Consider the following 22,657-nt stretch of genomic DNA (forward strand, 5'->3'; position numbering starts at 1 on the left):
TGTCGTTGAAGTTTTGACGGTTTCATGCTTTCTGCAGCCAAAACTTCTTTGCAAATTAAGCACACTGGTTGTTCTTCATTGTTGTGAGAAGAGCATGTGAAGTCCTACTGCAAATATGGTTCGTCAAATTTTCTTTTTTTTGTTTTGCTAGAAGTCGGATTTGAAGCACTGCAACTTGGTTGTGACGGCGTGGCAGACTTATTAGTTGGAATTTTAATTAGCCATTTATCCATGATGGTTAAATAATAATAAATAATTAAACAAAATGTAGTTGAACTTTAACGTAATAATTAAAAACACCAACTGAAAATTACACAGTAAATACACACATGTAACTACGAAGACAAACTGAAGTACAAACAGAAAAATAACTACGCTCGAATCTTTACCAGTGCAATGACAACAAATCACGATCAGATCAACCCCGACGCATGGTGTGTTCAAAGTGTGCAGCGCACAAAGGCACCCTATCACAAAGACGCCGAAAAAGAAGCTTTCATTTAATTTTTTTTATTATTCTTTTATAAAAATAATATACCGATTTGCCTAGCCTAGCTTGATTATGCTCCCGTATTGTATGTGTCAGCTGTAAGGCGACGCGGCGTCTGGGTAATTATAATCACTAAGTTATCTTGCAAACACTGACGCCGGCGGCCAGACATCAATGTCGAACGTTCAGTTGAAAATCGAGGAGCGCGTTGTATTTATTATTTTAAATGCTACTCCATATTTTCATTTATAGGCCCTACATAACAGTTTTGCATTGCCACTTTTTTCAAAAAATAGTTATAATAAAACTACAATAGCATTTTGTATGATTTTTATTTGTATTTATATTTGTAAGTAGTGTGTATACTAATTTTAAAATTTTATTTATAATGATTGAAAAATGTCAGATCTTTGCGACCCCCTTTCAGTAGTCTCGCGACCCCCCTGGGGGTCGCGACCCACAGTTTAAGGAGCCCTGCCATAGGAGAATAAATAGGTGGTAAAACAATGTTTGTGTCATTTATTTATTTTAAATTATAATTAATCTCCATGGTGACTACCTAGACGTTGGAGGTGTAATTGTTATTCATGTCTATCCCAATTTGCGATATTCTATTGTTAACTTCGTTGAACTGTCATAGAAAAATTTCAATTTTTTGGTAAATATTTGGAAACCTGGCATTTATAGTTAATGGCAGCACTTAATAATAATAATAATAATAAGAACAATAATGTAACAATAATAACAATTGGAAAATCTAATAATATTTGTTAGGGTCTACTCATATTAATAAGTAATGCTGTATTTATGACTTTTAACTTTTAAGTCTCGTTGGTTTCGTTTATAAATATTTAAAATAAAACCTTGAGTGCTTAACATATTAGAAATCAAAGTTATTTTTTCAAATATGCTTCAATTCTGATTCTGATGTTAACTTCAAATCAGCTCCCCCCCCCCATTAAGCAATATATAAGCAGGTACAGAGTAAAATACGAGCCAGTTGCAATGAAACTCTGAAGAAACCAACAGGATGATTGGCGAAACGTCAGCATTTTCGACTTAGCAAAAACCGACGCAGGAGGAATCCAGAAGTTTTGTAAAAAGCGGCTCTGCTAGACTTTAGTATAATTGCAAACTTTCACATTTTCGACACTTGTAGATTTTCAATAATACATCCACGGGACATTTTGTATAACATTCGTTGTGGTTTTAAATTTGTATGTAATTATCCAATTCCTTTATTTTAAACAAAACAGGAAAAATATAAATCAGTAGTTCAGGTCGGCTGTTCTAATACCAATTAATTTTTATCTATGAAATATAGTTCGCACCAATCTTGTAGAATGAGTGAAATCAATGTTGGCACATCAAAAACGTCTACAGCGGCGTCCCCACAATAAATTCATTAGAAACGTTCTTTTAAAAAATTTATTACGCGATTGTAAAGCTTAACGAAGTTTCGGGAGAGAAAATTTTGTTCGATTCCTGGGGATTTTCATTCAATATATTGCGACATTTGTTATCAATTCGTATTCGCCCAGCGTACTCTTCACACTTTTCTTAGACTGAAAAATCGGTTTTTAGAACTTTCGGCCTAACGCTGACAAAAGATTCTTTTCGAGGCATTTATTATTGTGCGAGTTCCTTTAAAGACGTCTTATTTTTCGGTGGATATATTATCATGTGATGGGTTAATTTAACTCAGTTACATCAAATTTTACTATAACAACGGCACTAAATAGTTTTTGGATAAACGAGTATTCGAAATTACCAAATGGAAAGCAATAAATGTTTACACAAATTTATTGCAACACGTGATATAATCTCGCAGTTTAACTTGAATTAACTTATTTTTTTTGTAATTGATTTTATAAGTTTTGTTGCTACATCCTAAAATAATTTTTAAAATATAAAATTTCCTTGAAATATTCTGGAACTCGATAAAGTAAGCAAAATATGATACCTAACCGGGTAACATGGTTTATAAATGTTATAATGAGAAATTACTACATATCTCGAACAATATTTTGGTAATATATGGGCCACTAATAAAAAAAAATTGATGCGCCTCAGACTGCAATGACATTTTGTAAGTAATCTTCTGCGCATGCCTAGAAATTCAAACTCACAACTGTCGAATTGCCACGATTTTATTGGATGAAAGCGAGGTTTGAATTTATGCAGGAATAGCAAACATAAAAATAAAAATTTGTCAATCTGAATCTCAATGGCAAACTATTTTATCGTAACGCATTTATCGTAACTTCTTACCTAAAAAACAATTGAGAATTGAAATATTGGACACATATTAAATAACACACTAGTTTTTCTAAAACTTCTGGATTTCTCCTGTATCGGTTGTTGTTTAGTCGAACTTGCTAACGTTTGGCTAATCATCCTGTTGGCTTCTTCAGTCTCAGTCAAGCACACAGCAGCCTGTGGTAGTTTCTTTGAAAAGTTAAATAACACACTTTATATTCTTGCTTTTATTTAAATATAAAATATTCTATCTCAATTTTACATTAAGTCTAATCAACCAAATATTGACAAAACCATTTTTGCAACAATACTCGAAGGCCAATTTCGTCATATTTATTACATGGGACCGAACCTTCACATAGCGCAACAGCTCAAAATTATTTCGTATTCCCTGCTACCGCTGAATAAGAATTAGGACCGCAAATCCCCTTTGAAAAGGAGAGACCTTGTCAGATTTGAAAAACCGACCAAGCGGCAAAAGTATCTAAGCTTTGCCAGAGATGCCACGTTGCCTATCCGTCAACACATCAACGGAGATTTCTTGCAAGCGGCAAATGAGATTTCATAAAATTCTCGGAGCCATCCGCGTAAGCAAACCGATCAGAAAAGATAATATACTTACTAAAAATAAATGCGTGACTCGAAAAGTAATTCCGAGCAAATATGGCATAAGCAGGCAACAGCGCTCGAATTGAAAACAAAGCAAACCGCCGCCAACCTCAAATGTGGATCAGGTGAACCGAAAGGCCTTTTAAATGCGTGTACATTCGAACGGGTTCATGAAACCACCTTGCGAGATCTCACGCTTCCAAAACATAAAGCAAAAGCAAAACGGAATTGTATTGTAAAAGAGTTTTGACCAGATTTATTCTCGTGCGAAGTCCTTTGATGTTCGACATGTTCTGTTTCCAATATTGCGCTGTTTATGTTTTGTTCGCTGCGTGTATGAATCAGCGGGAATAGTTAAAATCCTTACAAGCCGACGTGCCTTTAATTCTTTTTAATTATAGTACTTTTGGCTAACTATCGGACTTCTGGCGGTTTTACAGAAATCAACAAGTAAAATCCTTTTTGCCGAGCATTTGGCAATGTGTCTATTAAGTAAATTTGAACGAAGCATGATAGTAGACGTACAAGGGGATTTTCCTTTAGAAAATTGAAATGCTACAACAGTCATGCTATGTTGGGCAATTGGAGCTCATGTGCTACAATTGTTTCGATTGATAATCTATTAACCAACAGTTCCATTTGTTTGAACAGTTCCATGAAAGCTCAATACTACATTGATACCGCAATTGCAAGATCGAATTTTCAGGAACACAATGCCAGATCACATAATATAAAAGCTTTCTCCGGCAAACTAATGTGACTTTCTTCTTACCACAGGCACAAATCGATCATATCACGACGAAACTATCCAAAACCAACCAAAAGAAGGATTTGTTATGCAAGTTGAGCTGATGTTTAAATTTGTGTTTTTTAACAAATAAATGTTGCGTGGCGTTTAATAATGCATCTAAAAACACTAATATCTCATACAAGTTCTCCTACTTTCATTGAGGTGTTTTGATTTCCCACTTTTCAGATATAATGTAATACGGTATTTAAACTAATTGTAAGCGAAACTGGCATCACAAGCAGAATATGCCCTCTAAATGGTAAATCCGCTCCTGAACAACTAATCCAGGTTACCAGATGCTTCATTATGAAACTGCTAACTAACAAGTGACATCAGAGCTAATCCGCACAAGTTCTCGATCATAGGTAATTATCTGAGTTCAATGCGAATTGGGAGAGGGAATGTCTCATTTCGACATGTGTACCATTGTTATCATTATTATTGTTAGTATTTATTATCATTACTCTGTATGTTGGATATTTGGTTAGTTAGCAGCTCTTACCCAAAAATAAATAAGATAAAATTTAAACCTAAGCTAATCAACTGTTATTTCGAATCTGATGCCAATTTATTTTCCAACTGTGAAATCTCTGTTCAAGAAAAAGTAAACGCGTCTTCCCCGAAGACGGCTCACTCTACAGCAAAAAGGTCGGTACATCGGAAGTTACAAAAGATGATACTGATATCATTAGGTATGTTAGAATGAAGCAATTTGCTAAAAAACGGAGTGTGTTGACACAGTTGATTTATTATCCCGAATTATTTTTAAAATCATCACCGACCTAGTTCGTTGTTTAGTTCGATTGATTTTGGTAGACTCTTATATAAAGTAAATCTCAGTAAGCATACCACTTTTGAACATTATATGTATCGGTGGACTATCCAAAAACCCACAAATATCGAATGTTCTGTGAGACTAGACTAACCAAAGCAGAATCAAATTATTTAGGTAAAAGGCTATATCGGTAACAAGAAGCTAAACCTACTACACTCACTAGCTACAAAAAACATTGCTAAATTAGAAACTTACACATAGTATTAGACGCTCAAGCTAAAATTATTTTTATGTATACTTTACGAAACATCCTGTATACTTCTTCAAATTTAAATTCTATAGTTGTTGAATTTGTTAGTTTACGCTATGGCTAAAATTAATTGTTTTTTAATATTTGCCAATATGAAAAAAATATGTGAAATACCGTCGTTTGAAAAATGTTATTTTAAAAGTAGTTATTGTTAAGTGCCAAAATGGTTATATATTTAGTTTTTGACGCATTTTTTTTTTGCAGGAATATTGCTGAAATTATAGTTTAACTACCTAAGTTAATACAGCTAAATACCGCTATACAAATTCTTCCTTCCAATATAGACAAGTCGTATACCTGACTGTCATAGTTTCCAAGATACATAGTCGCATTTTTGTTTATGATAGGTATACGTATGGTATACTATTATTTTATTTCAATAAGCAGATACTAAAAAGATCGGATGTGTCTTTGCGAAATTTAATTTTTAAGCCGAGATATTGCACTATTTAACAATATAGCAAACATATAAATTAAATAGCTTTTTCTGGGCAATTATTTCTGGATTAAACGAATGTAAACAATATAGCCACCATTTTTTTGAATGCATATTTTTAACCTATTTACAAGGTAAATAATGTTCACTCTATTAACCAAAAACATATCATAATAAATACTTTTTTTTTAGAAAAATCTCTGCTTATATATACATATTTTTGTATATTGTTTATATATATATATATATATATATATATATATATATATATATATATATATATATATATATATATATATATATATATATATATATATATATATATATATATATATATATATATATATATATATATATATATATATATATATATATGATGACACTATATTCCGGGATATCATCCGTTCGCTCGTTGAACTCCGACTGGAATCCTGCATCCGACTGGAATCCTGCAAATCTTGCATCCGACTGGAATCCTGCAGACGTTTCGAAGTGTTCGAAGTGTTTTCGGAGCGCGAGCATTGAAGATGCCAAGTGAGATTTTGGCGAAACGTCTGCAGGATTCCAGTCGGATGCAAGATTTGCAGGATTCCAGTCGGAGTTCAACGAGCGAACGGATGATATCCCGGAATATAGTGTCATCACATTTTTCCATCCGTGAATCAATACGTGAGAATATATATATATATATATATATATATATATATATATATATATATATATATATATATATATATATATATATATATATATATATATATATATATATATACAGGGTTTTTCACTTAAAACTCCGCACGCCAATAACTCCAAAATGAAAAGAAATATTTAATTTATGTAAAAAGTAGTCAAACTGCGGGGTCAAGTAGATATTTCCTTTGGAAATACGCGCATTCAAAAGTACATATTATTTAAAAACTTTTTTGTTATTTACTCAAACTTATTTACTTTACCCGTTTCTAAGTTATACCGATTTAAAGTAAATATTTCTTGATTAATAAAAAATGTGATTAACGCTTATTTTTACAAGTATGTTAGAATGTTAGAATGTTAGTTACTATGGCAACCATTGTTATCGCAGTTGTTTTAAGTGCAGTTACAAACAATAGATTTCAACTATTTTAGTATGATTTTATTTATTATTTTTTATCGATTTAGTTCTGATAACATGATAAATAAATGAAAAAACAGTAAAATACCTACAAGTTAATAACCAAAATTATTATTGCAATTAACTACATAATAAGACATTTCAAAAATTTTGTTCAAAATTATGTCCATCTGCTCCAACACAACTATCAAAAACTTTTAACAGATGAGCTTGGGTCACTTGTAGGAGAGTCCTTCTTGTGATAGCGGCACACGCTGCACTAATTTTGTTAATGAGATCAGTCATATCTTCGATAGGTTCTTCATAGATAACGTTTTTTAGGTAGCCCCAAAGAAAATAATCTGGTGGTGTAATGTCCGGGGACCTCGCCGGCCACCTTACCGGTCCATTATTACCAAACCATCTCGGTTCAAATACCTCGTTACTATTTGGGCATTATGTGCAGGCGCTCCATCCTGCTGTAGCCACATATTCATTCTAGTGTCAAGAGGCACTTCTTCTAATAGTTCCGGAAGTGTAGTTTGAAGAAATCTTAAATAGCGATCTGCATTTAAAGTTCCTTCGTAAAAGTAAGGTCCAATAAGGAATCCATTTAATATGCCGCACCAAACATTGATACTAAAAATTCGTTGGTTACCTATTTCTGTAATCCAACGAGGATGGTTTTCGGACCAAAAACGACAGTTGTGTCTATTAACGATTCCATTATTTTGAAATCGACTTTCGTCGCTCCATAAAATTTTCGAGAGAAAATTTGCATCTTGGCTATACAAATCGGACAATGTCGCTAAGAAATACATTCTTCTAGCATAATCGCCTGGTTCTAGTTTATGAACTAGTTTATTTTTGTACGGGTGAAAAGAGTTTCTATGTAGAATTCTCCACAAAGAACTTATGGTAACACCGGTATTTTCTTTTATCTCTGATAGGGATATCTTGGGGCCGTCCTGTTCCTATCTCTTTTAGGTTTTATGAAGCTGCCATATTCTCTCAAGTTTTTACATAAACTTGAAAAGGTTTTTGCATCGGGGACTCTTCTATGCGGATAACGCCGTGCGTAAACTCTTTTTGCTTCTCTGCAATTGCATCTGCATTCTCCAAACACCAGTAACATGTCTACTTTTTCCTCATTGCTAAATTGCACCATTTTCACATAATAATTCTTAGTTTTTTTTAAACCGAACTAATTTGGATATTTCTTGTGACAAAATGAAACAATTTTTTGATACAGCAATAACAACTTACGTTTGTAATTGCACTTAAAACAACTGCGATGACAATGGTTGCCATAGTAACTAACATTCATGGGTAAAAATAAGCGTTAATCACATTTTTAATTAATCAAGAAATGTTTACTTTAAATCGGTATAACTTAGAAACGGGTAAAGTAAATAAGTTTGAGTAAATAACAAAAAAGTTTTTAAATAATATGTACTTTTGTATGCGCGTATTTCCAAAGTCTCTGCAATCGAATAATTTTTCGACGCGTCGCGACGCCCAGCTCTTTGCAGGCGTCGAATTTTTTAAACTTTAGGAAATATCTACTTGACCCCCCACTTTGACTACTTTTTACATAAATTAAATATTTCTTTTCGTTTTGGACTTATTGGCGTGCGGAGTTTTAAGTGAAAAACCCTGTATATATATATATATATATATATATATATATATATATATATATATATATATATATATAAACAATATACAAAAATATGTATATATAATCAGAAATTTTTCAAAAAAAAAAGTACTTATTATGATATGTTTTTGGTTAATAGAGTGAACATTATATACCTTGTAAATAGGTTAAAAATATGCATTCAAAAAAATGGTGGCTATGTTGTTTACATTCGTTTAATCCAGAAATAATTGCCCAGAAAAAGCTATTTAATTTATATGTTTGCTATATTGTTAAATAGTGCAATATCTCGGTTTAAAAATTAAATTTCGCAAGGACACATCCGATCTTTCTAGTATCTGCTTAATGAAATAAAATAATAGTATACCATACGTATACCTACCATAAACAAAAATGCGACTATACGACTATAAGACTTGTCTATATTGGAAGGAAGAATTTGTATAGCGGTATTTAGCTGTATTAACTTAGGTAGTTAAACTGTAATTTCAGCAATATTCCTGCAAAAAAATTGCGTCAAAAACTAAATCGCGCACATTTTACAGTTAGGTTACCAAAGCAGATTGCAAAAAAGTAAACGAAATATTTTTAGGACTAACGGTGGAATTTAAATATGAGGAAATATAGAGGGAATTCGATAAGATATAGAACATACATGATAAAATTTTAATTTAAAATTGTTTTCTGTCGCTAAATGTTTCCAAGATATCAACCCTCCAATGTAATATAAAAGTTTGCTTTTAGTTAGTTCATCAACTCGAGCATATGAAAAGCACCGCAAATATCTTCATTTAGTTTTATTCGGTGCTGTTCAATATGAGGTCCCGATACGTGATGTACTTTTTGCAAAAACAATTTCTAAAGCGAAAGTGATAAGAGTTTTTTAAAAGCAAACATGTTTCCGAAAAATTTCATGCTTGAATGCTGCGTTTGCTATCAGGTAACCCAAATAAGATACTAAAAAAGAAGAAGAAATTTCTGCAAAACAGAATAACAAAAACGCGATGCACTTTCCGCTAAGTAGATTTAAAGCTAGGCGCTCAATGCACGAAGTTAGGTATTAGTTACCCCGTCGACAGCGTAAATCTGAACTAAATCAAAACCGACTTGTAAAATTAATTACATGGAAACCTAATACGTTCGATAAAATCAAAATTGAAACCGACACACGAGAAGAGCAGTGAATTAATGCATATTTTACGCGAAATTCATAACTCCCGCTGAATAATAGATTCACTTATTAGGGACACGTAATTGTTGTCAGTGGTGTGCTTAGACTTCATCGCGGTTTACGTTTGGAACGAAAATACTTTTCTGGGCTAAGTTCATCACCTACTATTGATTAATATTTCAAGTCCATAGTTTTGGTTAGTTGGTTAGTTTTGGTTAGTTCATAATATCACTGACCACATATCAAAAGTTCTTAAAAAATAGAACGTCAAAACTAGATTCACCACTTCGCCAAAATCTCTCAATATCTTCGATCCGTCAAAGACAACATTCCGTTTGACACACCCAAAGATTACAGCATCCTATGCATATGCGGCTCAAAGAAAATGAAAGAGCCTTAAAATTAAGACAAATAAATCCATTAGCAGTTGCCGAATACAATTACGAAACCGGACATAAAATTTGATTTGATAAAACTATAATTCTTGCATTTAATCAGTTCTTCTACCAACAAAAAATCCGAGAATCCATAGAAATCTATAAGCGACCAAACAATCTTAATCGAGACTCATATCTTAACCTGTCACCAACATGGGAATCAGTCATCTGAGAGAATGTCCATGCTAGTCATTTAGCTCCGCCGCCTGATATTCATTTTAGTTACGCTCTGGAGAAGCCAACATGATAATTGGCGAAACGTCAGCAAGTTCAATTCAACAAGATACTACTGAGATACTACTTGTTTTGTTCTGATTTCACAACTGACTGTTATATTTTCTTGTGCTTTCCAGTACTAACAAATTAGAGTTCGATTGGTTTTGAACAAGTGCGTTTCTTTTCTAAATCGTCTAATCGCGAAATCGAATTGCTGCATATCAGCGGTGCGACACTATACAAACGACTTTTTCACTACAATTCATCCGTTGCCATGCTGATCGTCAAAAAAACAAGGTTTTTGATTGGTTAAATTACAGGTATGGAAATTAACTGTTTTTTTTTAATATTTTGAAAACCTAGTTTATGTGTTTTGGTCTGCAAGATATGTTTGTTCGAATAAAGTCGTAATTACCTAAAAATACTATGGATGTAATTAGTTGCGAGCTGACATTGCTAATAAGAGAATGCATAAACGTCGACAAAGTTTTAGACCCATAAGAAAATTGAAAATGTCAATTTCAGTAAATTCTTGAAAATATTTCGACAGTACACAAATTAATGAGATTTATAGCGCAAGTCAAGTTACTTTCACCAAGAATCCAGTACATAGGAAGTAAGTTTATTAACATAATAATACGTTTATTGAAAATTGAACTACAGACAATTAACTACAAATTACTACATACCGAAAAGTAATTTGGTAATTAAACGAAGGAGAAGGCATAAAAGCATAGTCATGCGAATGAACTTATCAAATATAATAATAATTATAATAATAAAAATTTCTCTTGTTTAATTTAAAGTAATTAGTTTATTTTAATTCAATTTTAAACTTTTTTAAAAGTTTTTTAAAACAGGTGAAATTTGTATATATTTTGATACAAAATATTCCAGAGAGAATTGTGAAACGGTTTTTGATACTAAGCTAAACTGAAAGTATTCCTTCCTATTGGATATTTTTTTGTTTCCCGTTTCAGCTTAATTTTTTAATTTTATGTGCTATCGATAGTAACTCCAAAGCATTTAATTCTGTTTGTGGAATTTATTTTCTATTGTTAACTTTCAAAGGAACAAACTTTGGCAAGTTTTTTTTTTATATATTCCAAAGGATAATTTATAATTTAGAGTTAACTCATTTATTTGAAACCAGTTGCAGTTTTTAAATCTTTCCAAGTATCTGGCGCGTAGAAGATTGTAGTGTCATAAGCGATGTCTAAGTAGACTAAGAATTTAAACTTTTAAACTATGAACAATTTTTTCGAGCAAGTGTTTCAAAGGTCCGTCATCCTCAAATGCTATTTTATTGGTAGGTCTATTACACTTAGATCAAAATTCATAAAAAATAAAATAAAATGAGAACTAAAGTGCTAGAATCAGTATCTTGCTACTATTTTTTACTCTCTAAAATTTCAGCTTCGTTAACCACTGTGGCGAGCCATTTCGGACATTTCCGGTTCTTTGGCCATGGGTTGCCATGGTCATATAAAAGGTATAGTATGCAACACGTTGACGTTTGTCAAACTTATTGCATAATATGTTATTTGAAATAAATGTCACATTGTTAATTGCGATTTTTTGATATTTGGCTAAAGCTTTTGAAATATTTAGTTATAATATTGTAGTTGATCATATTGGGTTGTTAAATTCAGCATGCTGGGACGCATGTCGTGTTTTAATTAAGCAAAACACAGCAGGTATCATTTGAAAAAAAAACACCGAAACCCGACACAATGGACTTATTTTTTACCTAATCCGTACGTCACTGTTGCGAGTATTTTGTCACCTATTGTTTAAAAAATTACACGGGCTTAAACATACTCGTATTTCATCCATAATATCGTCGAACCGATCAATCAATATTTTGTTAAAAATTCAATTTAGAGCAACAAGGGGCGGGAAACTCTGGTTTCCATGACGGTGTCAGGTGCGGGATAAAATGGTCACACGCTAAGTAAATTGGAATACCGACACGAGTCCATCACTACAATGATTTAGATATCATGAAAACATTTTTCGTAAGGAAACACTGAATTAAAAATAACATGTTGACACCGGACGCAGGTAGGCCATTAGAGTTGAAACCGAAGTTACATTTAGAGTTAAATTAAAAAAAGGATATTGCTAAAGAGGTTCTCGTAGTAGTGCAGTAAACACTTTCCGCATTTACCGAAGTTTTCTATCATTAAACTTGATATATTTACCTCCGATAGATGATAAAAGAAAACAAATAACCGGCAAAGTATCGACCGAAATCGAAAATGGCGCCCCGAAACCTGAAAACTACGTAAACTTGGAAAGGTAAACTCCCGGACCCCCCTCAAGGCGTTTCCCCCCTGGACTTGTGTAAACTTTAGTCGGTTCGTGCCAAGTCCCTAGATAAATACAGTTAAATCGACAACTTTCTGGACTGTGTGTTTTCGACATTTAAACATATTGGTATTTAAGGAAACCCAGGTTTGCATGTTTGTCTTATTTTGCAACGTGGGTTACTTTCGCAAACATAGCAATTTAAAAGGAGCTGGAAGCGAACGAACGTATATTTTTAGTAAATGGACACTTGGACGTCTTCGGTGCCGGCCGGAGTTCCACGCTTAAATTGAGATATATTGGAGAACTTCACGGGCTATGATTTTTGAGAACGAATTTGGTATGAAATGTTACGTGGAGCTCTTGGAAATGACGTAACTATCGGAAACGATTGCTATAATATATTTCTTGTAAGGAGTTCTCGCTAGGTAAAACTACTTTTGGGACCGTCAGAATTGACAAACGTCAAAATTCAGTGTGTTTTCACAAGTGATTTTTGTTAAGATAAGTAAATACATATAAGTCTGTAAGGACAATTACACTGACATATTTCACATTTCTCTCACATGTAAGCAAATGCGTAGAAAGTTAGAAATATTATAGAAACATTTATAAAATATTATTTAAATTGAACTAGTCATAAGAAAATACTTCCGGGTAAGTAAAGCACATATTTATTTAAGATTTTTTTAACGCTACACAGAATTCTTGTAATCTGTACATATTCGTAATAAAGTTTAAATCTCAAATATAAATATAGCAAATTCAGGTCAATCAATTTTACGAAATTAAAAAAAGTAAGTAGTTTTTGCGTCATTTGGTTAGTTTTGGTTAGAATTTGGAATTTTGCAATATAATTGTAATTTTGAAAAATTTTGAAAACTACGCACTACACGAAGAGAAATTTTAATTTTTCCTAAAGCCGATAAAGCTCCACTACGTTTTTTACCATTTCCTTCCAAGAAATATTTAGCAAACATCGTTTTTTATACATTCTAGGCGTACTTTTGAAACTGTTATTTTAGGATGGAAACTGGATAAATACACACAACTAATCTAAGCAAAAGTACGCCAGTAATTGCTTATATTGCAAAAGAAATTGCCACCTTACTTATTACATTAAAGCAATGAACATGCGTAAGAAAAACCTTTTGCTTTCAGCATTTTCATTTATTCATTTTAAGTTGTTAGGATGTTTCAAGAAAAAGTAACTGCTATATTTTTACTCATTAGGCCTAATGTGGTTGATTCCTTTGATGACATTTATTATTAAATTGGAATTTCGAGAGTGAAAAAGCCTCAAAAAAATTCAATTAAATGTGATGAAATCGACTCATAAAGCACTGTCGGCTGAACACTGTTTCACTCGAAACTTCACCCGACTTAAATTTACTGAGTCGATTCTTGAAGTCTCGCGTATCCGTTCCAAGCAAAATTAATTCTCTCTTAGTAATTCGATGTTACCAACTTTTGCGACTTTTCCTTTGTCGTCCGCAGTTTAAATAAGGCTTTTTCGTCCGCCCGAAATCCGCTTCTACATTTCGACTACATATCCGGAAGCTATATAGCTTGGCGATATAGCTCTCTGCCCGATGTTACTAACTCAATGAACCCCACCAAATGTAGATGAGACAACCGGAAGCAAATAAAACTTTTTCGTTTGTCATTAGAAATCCGCCGAGCAGGGACGTTCCCTTTTGTCTTTTGACGATACCGGTTCGTAACGGATAGAAACAAATAAAATACGAAAACGTCGTTTTGTAATGGCGATGTTTTTATCGTCGTGCGCACGTATCTAATTTACTGGCTTTTTAATTTAAGTCCAGCCGTTGTCGAATAATAAAATTCACAATAGCAATACAAATTGCTAATTTTGTTGTAATAGATACAACAGTTTTTTTCGAAGTTCATCCACCATTAACTCCGCTCGACTTTGGATGGATTTCGAGAATTCATCGTACATTCATGTGCACATATCCAACTGAACACGTTGCAGTCAGTAGTTCGTGTTGCAGTTCGGCGGCATCGTTTGTATCTGAGTATATAAGTCGCGTTGTGCGCGAAGAAAGTGCCACATGCTACTATTAATGATACAACGCAAAAGAATTGCAGAAAGAAGATGCAGTTCATTGCCGAAGAACTTAAAAGAGTGTTACCTATTAAATCTAGAAGTACTCAAAAAATTTAAATCACTGTGAAGTTATAATGGAAATTTTATAAACTATTTGAGTCAGGAGTTTGTTCAGGGACGAGCGAAGCTAGTATTTTATAAACGAATGTCTCATGAAGCTTGCAAAAATTCTATTTTTTGAATAAATCCTGTCAAAGGAGCGGGAACACATTAAATGGGACACATTGGAATGCTTTTTGATATTATACACATAAAAGAGGTGCAAAACTTTTGTTCAACATTGTATATTAGTGCCCCGCATTCACGGATGGCAGCCTTCCTTCCATCAAGTTTGGGAAGAAATTTTAGGTAACAAACCAGCCATCAATCTGCTACTAAAAATAATGATCTTATTGATACAATCGTTAAATTATCGATAGAGGGTTTTCAGCAAAACACTTAGGTCTCTGCAGATCCGTTGTGCCTACCCGGAGAGGAAACGCTCAGCCACTCTTTAGGTTTAGTGTTAGATTAACGCTTAAACTAGAAGTTTAGCAATCGTATAGAATATCTTCAGCATATTCTTCATATAGGATTTCTGCTTATACACACACACAATTGAGGTTCATAACATGTTCATTGCGAACGGTTGCTTTACAACACGCCATAAAATCCTCGAGACGTAATACGATGTGTCAACGTAACCTTTTGCTAACTACGGATGGCCATATCTAAAGCACATACCAAGCGAAATTACAGAACCAATCTCTTTAAGATGTGGAGCACTGATCAATACACAATTATATTACAGATCACATTCAAATTTAGACAAAGTGCTCTTAAAGCAATAATAGTAAGCTCCTATAGATTGTTTTGATCATCCAGGAGTGAATCCTCAAATTGCTAAGTAAGCAGTATATTTTGTACCTATTCCCGCTTCCGAAGCAATAAAATTTTAGAACATTATTGAAATATAGGAAGGCGAGACTAACTAGCACACCAGTTGAAATCGATTATACACTAGAATAGGTGACTCCAAGCCACTTGCATTTTCCTGATTTTATACTGTATATTCTCCAAGTTTATGTTTCTCCTTTCCAGCTTAGGAGTGGAGTAGAAACTTTAAACCTGCCCTCCTCCACCTGAACACAAGCGCTCTGCATAATCAAGTTCTTCTACGATATAGCTATTAAATGATATAAGCCCTGCTTCTGCTGACGGAGAAATTTTGTAACCCACCATGAAATAATGTTGATAAGAGCCACTCATTATGTGCATGCATGATTAATTCAACTAATGAAACCTAGTCGCGCTAAATAACGAACATCGTCGCTGAAACTTGTGTCCAGCTCCGTCGTTAGAGTCACTAGATTATCTAATAACTTCTTCTATCATTTTTAATATCACATGACTCCTTGAAATTCAACTACGCCAGAGAGACCTATTTTTGCCACCATTACAGTAGACTTACTTAACTTTTCACCGAAAGTGTTTATTTCGCCAGAAAAAGCCCTGCCCTTTTCTTTGGCCCTAAATCAACTTAAAATGGAGAAATGCGAAACCGTCATATGCAATTTACTATGATTAGGTAAGAGCGCTTGCTAAAATGTTCCTTCTCCGTTCTCACCTCTCTGGGATAAAGTTTTATCATAAGGAGTATCTGCTCCGGGCAGTAAAAAGATCAAACAGAACTTCACACTTAACTTAATAGTGTTCCATATAACTCCGAGACCATCAGACATAACTTTATATTACGAATTAAAAAAGTGCGGTCTCTAGAAAAATTACTTCGCAGGAATTACGCGCCTTACGAGAGCTCTCTCTGTGTTTTTAATTAACCTCGAAAATAGAATGCGTAAACCTTTCATCTCAAGATTTGAAATAAGTGTAGGTTTATAATAATTGTTATTAAAAGCATAGATGATGAATAATGTTGCAACTGCTCATTAAATTTCTCGAAGCTGTTGGAAGCGCCTGCCTTCATTTGAAAGAAAGTATCACCCTTGTTTGTTATATAAATCAAACAAATTAAGTTGTTACGAAAAAGTGTAGATTCTATCTTCACAAACTCAATGGGCCAAGATGGTGTTGAGGGGTATTTCTTCTAAAAATAGTTTTCCAAATTCTGATAAAAATTCATCAAAAAATCTTCACTGATGCTGCTAAATAGCAACTAAAGGATTATCAACATTAGTATAAGATGCAAGCTAATTTATTTAAGATAAGCCAATCTTATTTCCAATGAAACATGGTCATCTAGCGACAAAATAATAATGGGTTATCATCATGCTTTGCTTTCAAAATCGTTTGTTGTACATATTTCACACTTTGCTTATTTTCAAAGGCAAACGTGAAGTATATAATTTTTAAAATCACCAACTTTAAAATTGTGAGCTATTACATTTTCTATTTTTCGTAGAACTAGTTGGGATATCACAGATCAATAATTTTATTATTACTAAGACCTGTCATCAATGCCAACTATTACTTACTATTTATTACTATTTTTACGAACTAAAATTACGATGATGGCAACATCTACAGAACATTTCTCCGTAGAAGCTTTTTGAAAACCAGCACTGTTTGTAACTGATTGTTTATATTGTTCCACGCGCATTTTGCCCCTATTCAGAATTTTAAGTATGGCGCTGTAAAACCGTCCATTACGCCATTTATTGCTACATGTACTAACCAAATTATTGGAAATGTAAATATTTTTATGACGTTCCATTATATGCTCTACCGAACATGGCAATCCGGTAGCGAAAATGCGTTCTAGTAATAACAGGCTTGCTTTATTATCACCTCCGTTTTGTTCGTTAATTTGCAAATTATGACCCATTCAAAATTTCGTTCGGTTTGATTTTCAATTATTTTGGTTTTTTGTGTAGGTTATTCGCAATTCACCTATATCGCTGAAGTTGTTTATTTTCCATTTACATTCCAAAGAAAATTCTAAACTTATGTTACCATCCTTTTTAATTACACTCAGCAGTTAGCATCCAACAAATAACGAATTAATAATGACAAGTTCTAGCTAGTTGTAACGAGCAATAACCATGTCTGGTGCTGACCGTTGTCTACAGGTAATGGTTTCCACAGTTTGTTCACTTCAACAGTTCACTTGCTTCCCTGGATGAAGACTGCATCTTTAGCAATTCGCTTATGCCAGTGTCGTTTTTTGTCTACTGTTGCTGACTCCAACTTGTTTCCATATACAAATGTCTCTCTCCGCTATCCAATTTTGCTGACTGCCTAGCAGGTAAATGCATTTCAGCAATTAGATAATACATTGAAAAGATATAAATAATAAATAATAATATAATAAAAAAATATGAATATATATATATATATATATATATATATATATATATATATATATATATATATATATATATATATATATATATATATATATATATATATATATATATATATATATATATATATATATATATATATATATATATATATATATATATATATATATATATATATATATATATATATATATATATATATATATATATATATATATTTGTACTTGTATTTCCTTAATTTAATCCAACTAAACTTACTAGAATGGCTAAGTCCTCATTAATATTTAAATTACATTATTATTAAATTTATCACTCCGCCTTTTCCCAGGTGATATTGTCAAAAAGTCACTAAATTGTTGTATATTCCCTATTTTGCAAATTTAGTGGAAGAGCGTTTTGTATTTTAGACGCTGTAAACAGAAAACTCATCTACACTGACTAAGTAGTATGATGAGTTTAGTTCTTATGTAGATTTTATTAACATTAAGTACTTTTGTTAAACACGGTTCTGACTAATTCCTACGAGTTCCTATTCCCTTCGAAACCCCAAACATATATATACCATAAGATAAAATTGATGGCACTCATATTTATATATTCTAATTAGGGAACTCTTTCAAAAACTTTGAAGCAATATACAAAATTTATAGAATTTTTCTCTCCCTCTCTCATCTGTATAAAGAAGAAGAAATTATGAATTTTTATTCTTTGCATGTCTGGAGCACCACCGGCTTCGCATTTTGTCTAAATTAAGTGGCAGCAGGCTAAAATCTAGCCATTTGTGACCACACTTAATAATTCTTTAGCTTTTGTAAAGGCTTCTTTCCAAGTGTTTTCAGCGATAAACAATGCTATATTACCAGCATAGCAGAATATTATAGAAATAATTTAAACAGCATTATTACTTTTTGCAATTTATCATTGTAGATATGATTTAATCAGTTTTTTAGTAGCGAGTTTTCGAGACTCGCCAGTAAGATACGGCGTCGAGGACACAGTAATACACTTTTTATTCTCATTAAACGATCTGACTGACCGAATGGATTGGTGCTGAAAAACATTTTTTAATCTAATTTCAATACACTTTTCCAGAATCTTACCCACACGATGGACTAGATCATGTGAAACCCCATATCATAGTCACCACTACACTTAACTTTGTATTCGGATCTACTTCAAATTTGATTGCAAACGAGGACACTCCATTGTTAGCCGTTTATACTTGTGTGTAGCAATGAAGACCATTTTGCTCTAGTATTAACGCAGCATACGGTGAATCACATCCGATATTCTTTTAACTGTCTTGTTCTGTCTCTCGTCTCGAATAGAAGGAATCTGCCTATTAAGGCAACCTAATCGCTCCCCTTTTAGTTGTGTAAGAATTGTTTGAAATGGCGTTGAGAGAAATTGTCCAGTATGTGACGGATCCGCTTTACTAGAACAGGTAAAAAAGAAGCTTCACGTCTCGGTCTCAGGTTCCGGCTAATTGTTTAAGCCATCATGATGGCATATGTTGAGAGATTCATCGTATCTCGCATGTATTTCAGAAGTCTTGGGCTGTCTTTCATCTTGATGTTTGCTTTTCAAATGAATAGGGCACTAACACGTGACAAAAGTGGTAGCCGATTACTTGAAAATACGAGGTATGAAGACAACATTCTAGTACCTACAATTCCATGAATCAGTATGCAAGTATTTGGCTGTTTTTCTATCCATTTTTAATAATCCTTAGAAATTGTTTGACTGACACGTTCAAGAATAACTTTTTAGATAGTAAATGAAAAACGGATCTCTTGGTTGAGTAAGGAAACACTCCAATAAGAGAAACAAACAGCCATTTAGCGAACTGCCGATTGAACTTAACAAATTCTGGAAGTCGTTGCATCTAGGTAATGGCAATTATCGAAACACATAGCGTCTCATGCACTTTTCTATACCGTATTTTCTTGATAGTGGTATGAGTGGAATTAAAAAAGAAGGCACAATAAATCTAAATAATTAGTTTAAACTCTTTGCCTACATCGTTCACCTAACCAGAAAAATATTTTTCAAGACCATGTGGTTTTCAGAACTAACTGATTTCGTTGCTTTATCGAAGTAAAATTATTACAAATCGAAACGTTTTTAATCGGATTTATAATTTGGGACCCGTTTGTTTTGAAAACGACACTCACGTTACGCGCATGGAACTATTTCCGGTCAATCTGCTTTCAATTAACATCGTCAGGGAAGAATTTTTTATGTGGAGATTAAAATCTGTTTCAACGAAATGAAATAATTAATTAGTAGCGTTTCCCTTTGATGATTTGTAAAATATCCCCAGTAATGAACATATCCACTGCCACGACTGCAGGGCGTTTCATGTTCAAAGGGCTCCCGATAATTCAAATGTGTCGTGCATATACTTTGAAGTTACACTAACAACTCCCGAATATGATATTTGGAAAGCTTATTATTTCTTATGTTCTATATTGAACGCTGAATTTATAAGCTTTTTGAGCATTTTAATTTGAACGTCCATTCACTCCTTTTGGAATCTATTTAGCAATCGCAAAAGAAGCGAAATTGATAAAAGCTGGAGGACTAAAGGATGACAACTTTTATAAGCAAAGGAAGAGTACCAAAATTGCATATTATGCAACAAGTTTTGTTGAGTCTTTTAATGTAAAAACTCTAAATTAGTATCTTATTTTCTTGTGATTTTTGAGTTATAATCAAACACACAAGTGTTGACGTTGCGAGATTTACTCTTGACCATATATTGGCATGAACCCGGCTCGAACACAGACCTCAAATACAACATGGAGCACAAAAATTAAACAGTTCATTCTCAGCTGTGATCCTGCAGTGTCGGTTGTATGCGACGTTGCCGGAACGTGCGATTTGTCCCTAACATGCCGTCCGCCTTGACAGATGGTAGGCTTCAACGGATGGTTGATTGTCATCATTCGGAAAGAGACAAAGTTTGACTGCTGGTCCTTTTACAGTTGTGGATGATGTTTTTAAAGTTGCTGCATGAACTATTCCGTCATTTCTTGGATGAACATCTTCTACGATTCCAAGCTTCCATTTCAATCGAGGAAAATCATCCTCCTTGATGATAACTAAGGAACCTGGCTTTAGCAAGTTTTTGCTGCAGCTCCGACACAAATTCCTTGGACCAACGCTTGCAGAAGTGTTGTACTAGACGTTAACATCTTTAAAACTTCGATAAACGGTTTTCTGGTATTGGTGTGAAGTCCGGTTCGGGAATTTTTATCAGCCTTTCTCCAATCAGGAAATGTGAAGGTGTCAAGGCTTGAGGATCATTGAGGTCTGAACTGAGAGGAGCTAATTGCCGGGAATTTAAGCAAGGTTCGATTTGGCATAAAATAGTTGAAAATTCTTCATAAGCTAAAGGTGTGTCCTTTAACATTCGTTTTAAATTGTGTTTTGTTGAACGAACTCCAGCCTCCCAGAGGCCACCAAAATGAGGTGTTTCAAGGGGGGATAAAATGCCAGGTAGTTTCATTAATACTTAATTGTCTTTGAATTTCATTTTGATTTTTAATGATTAATTTTTTGCTCCTACAAAATTAGTGCCATGATCAAAAATAATTGAGAGCTTATACTGCGGCGAGAAAAAAATCTTGGAAAGGCAGCAAGAAAACAGTTGGTTGACAATTCTGTAACTAGTTCTAGGTGGATTGGCTTTGTGGACAAACAGACAATATATCCAATATTTAATTACCTTGAAATTTTTGGTTGTTCTGGACCACAATAATCTACGCCACTGTTTTGAAAAGGCCTGCTGGGTGTTAAATGAATTTTCTGTAAATTGCCCATCAAATATTGGGTTGCAATTGGATTGTTTCGAAAGCATTGAATACATTCTCCTGTTACTCCCCTTATAATGGTTTCGGATATGGGCCAAAATTTGTGGTGAAGTGATGCTAGTACTGTTTGCGGACCAGAATGTAACAGTCTGCGACGCTCACGCATTGCGATAAGTTTAGTTAGGTGATGATTAGATGGCAGAATTGCGGGGTATCTTTTGTCGGAGTGGAAATTGGAATGCTTTAATGTCCCGCCGATTCTTAAAGTGCCGAATGAATCCAGCAAAGGACTGAGTTTTATCAGTTTGCTACTTGCTTTAAATTGTCTTGATTTGGAAAGATCTAATCTCAGCTGCAAATTCTTGAGATTTTGACAACTCATTGAGTGTCATTTATTTGCGCATTTTTTAATTCAGCTGTTGAAAGAGGTTCATAATTACATTGATTTTGGAGAAGACGACAATTCTGAATGAATCTTAGACAACAAAAAGTTATTCTCTGTAATTTTGTTAAATTTGAGTATTTGTTGATTGAGTCAAACTTGTTTGCAGTTGAAACAAGGGTGGATGATCTAGTAACTCGTTTCTCAGGTACGTCTGAATCTCGGTAGGTTTATATAGCAAGTCTGGTCGATTGAACCATCATTTATTTTTGAGAAAATCGATTGGACATAATCTCCTAGATAGAAGATCAGCTGGGTTTTCTTGAGTGTTGACGTACTGCCATGAATTAGTTTCAGTTAAGTTTTGAATTTGTGTCACTCTGTTTCAGACGAATGTTTTCCACTGATGTGGTGAGCCCTTAATCCAAGCAAGGGTGATTGTTGAGTCACACCAGTAGTAGCATTTCTCAAATTTTA

The 22,657-nt window shown here is 33.5% G+C and overlaps 1 protein-coding gene across 6 annotated transcripts in view; it reads right to left on the reverse strand.

The window, feature by feature from the left end:
• LOC132701343 (CUGBP Elav-like family member 4) overlaps positions 1-22,657 on the reverse strand; it is a 977,281-nt gene that overhangs the window by 282,826 nt on the left and 671,798 nt on the right. The gene's annotated exons all lie outside the window — the stretch shown is intronic.

This window comes from Cylas formicarius, unplaced genomic scaffold, assembly GCF_029955315.1.
Source record: "Cylas formicarius isolate icCylForm1 unplaced genomic scaffold, icCylForm1.1 PGA_scaffold_4__25_contigs__length_36172078, whole genome shotgun sequence".
In the NCBI taxonomy this organism is placed as follows: Eukaryota; Metazoa; Arthropoda; class Insecta; order Coleoptera; family Brentidae; genus Cylas; species Cylas formicarius.